Here is a 2296-nt window from a genome sequence, read left to right as displayed (position 1 = left end):
TATATATATATATATATATATATATATATATATATTAATTAACATCTGATTTTTTACCCTATTTCTTAATTTATATATATATACATACATACATGGTAATATACACGTGTCTCTATTTGCATCCATATAATCGTTTATATGCGATTTGCGTGCGTTTCATCAGAGCGGTGTGTGTTTGTCTATTAAACCAGTTTGCTTGTATCTGGTTTCCAAAATAAGTGTTCGGTAATTATGTGCTATTCTATAGAGAGTTATATTGGTGTTAGGTAATATCTCCTTCTGTCGATACATTCTGTTATTCTTGCATTGTTATTGGTGCATTGCGATAACGTCTTGATTGTTGCAGGTGCATAGTTGGCTTACGTTACTGCATGATAGTAGTTTGACCAGCGGAACGATTATATAATCTACAATGTTAACAGCTATCATGTTTTTCTTCTGAATTTGTAATGTGAAATGTTATACTTAGCGGCTGTATGTGACGTCTGCTCTCAAGGTTAAAACGCTTTAGGTATATAAATAACGTTACTGGCACAAGGGACAGAGATTTTTAGCAGAAGATGGAATTAGTTCATTGTTTTAAATATATACCTATTACGTCTGGTATAGTGAATGTGGCTTAGTGGTTAGGTATTCGGCTTACGATTCTAAGCTTGTAAGTTCAATTTCCGGCGGCGAGACACTTTATTTTTCGTTGCTTCAGTCCAATCAGCTGGCATTTAAACAGCACTTCTAATTCAAAGGGGCCAGCTTTATCTCATTCTGTGTCTCGCTGAATCTCCCTTAGAAGTACGTTAAGGATACGTGAGTCTGTGCAGTGTTAAGCCACTTGTACGTTAATTTCACGAGCAGGCTGTTCCGTTGGCCGGATCAACTGAAATACTCATCGTCGTAACCTTTCTGATTGTGTCGAGGAAAACGAAAACTTTCTGAAAACGGTCATAAAAGGTGACGAATCGTGGTTCTATGATTAAAATCCCGAAACCAGGGCTTGAAATGTATCCCTCATGGAAGGAACAAGACTTCAAGAAGTTGAAGAAATCCAAGAGAATGCGATGAGGCAGCTATTCGTTATCCCAAAAAGGATTTCCAAGAATGCTTCCATCAATGGAAACAGCTCTGGATAAAATATTTGGCTTCAGAAGAAAATTACTTCAAAGGAGATGAAACGCCGAATTGATATGTGTAGCAGTTTGCTTCTTATAGCACCAATACCGGATTTTTTTTTTTTGGTTAGACCTCGTATGTCTACAAAATATCTCTACAACATCCCTCTGTAATTCCTCTACAACATCTCTTTCCAATTCCTCTACAACATCTCTTCTGCAAAATATCGCTAGCTCGTGTCTCTATATCATGTCCTTCTTCCATTTCTATATACAACATTATGTTAAAAGCATTATACATTTTCATACCCCGAAGCTGTCACGAATTGAATACGTGTGTGTATTTCGCCCGCCAATCTATTCTTTCTAAAAATATGATCTACTGTAATAGTTCTTTCTCCTACCACTACAACCACCACGGAAACCACCACCACCACCACCACCACCACCACCACCACCACCACCACCACCAAAACAACGATCATTAGTACATCTACTACAACATATACAATAATAACTAATACTACAACAACAACTACTACTACCACCAGCACTACCACCACCACCACAACCACCGCTGCCACTACTGCTGCCGATACTCCCCCAACAACAACGACAATAATAACATCCTCATCACCACCAACACTACTGCCACAAAAACCATCACCAACGCGGACGACGACCACGACCACCGGCACCACAGCCACGACCACCACATCGAGAGCAATCACTACCACCAACACTGTCACCATTACTTTAGCCCTCGTTCTCCTCACCACTAATGGTTCGTTCGCAGTTAACCCCTAGAAACGAAAACGACGTAACAACAGACATCACCGTCGTAACAACAGACATCACCGTCGTAACAACAGACGTCACCGTCGTAACGACGGTCGCGACGAGAAATACGGAAAACAACAGCAACATCCAGGTGACAACTATAGCATCCATTAAAAGACAACAACAGTAACCATAACAACACCAACAACAACAACAACAGCATCACTATATACATATGTTTGTATGTATATGTATGTGTGTGTGTGTGTGTATAAGTATATGTATATATAAAGGGTAGCAGCATTAATAACGGAAGGCCCTCTGCCCACTCCTCTTGAAAAGGAAAAAAATATGGATGCCAAAGAGTTTGTTCAGTGCAGTGTCTCACACACGAACATACGTATATATAT

Source organism: Octopus bimaculoides, chromosome 23 (assembly GCF_001194135.2).
Source record: "Octopus bimaculoides isolate UCB-OBI-ISO-001 chromosome 23, ASM119413v2, whole genome shotgun sequence".
Taxonomy (NCBI): domain Eukaryota; kingdom Metazoa; phylum Mollusca; class Cephalopoda; order Octopoda; family Octopodidae; genus Octopus; species Octopus bimaculoides.
The sequence above is the reverse complement of the archived record's forward strand: the minus strand, read 5'-3'. Positions refer to the sequence as shown.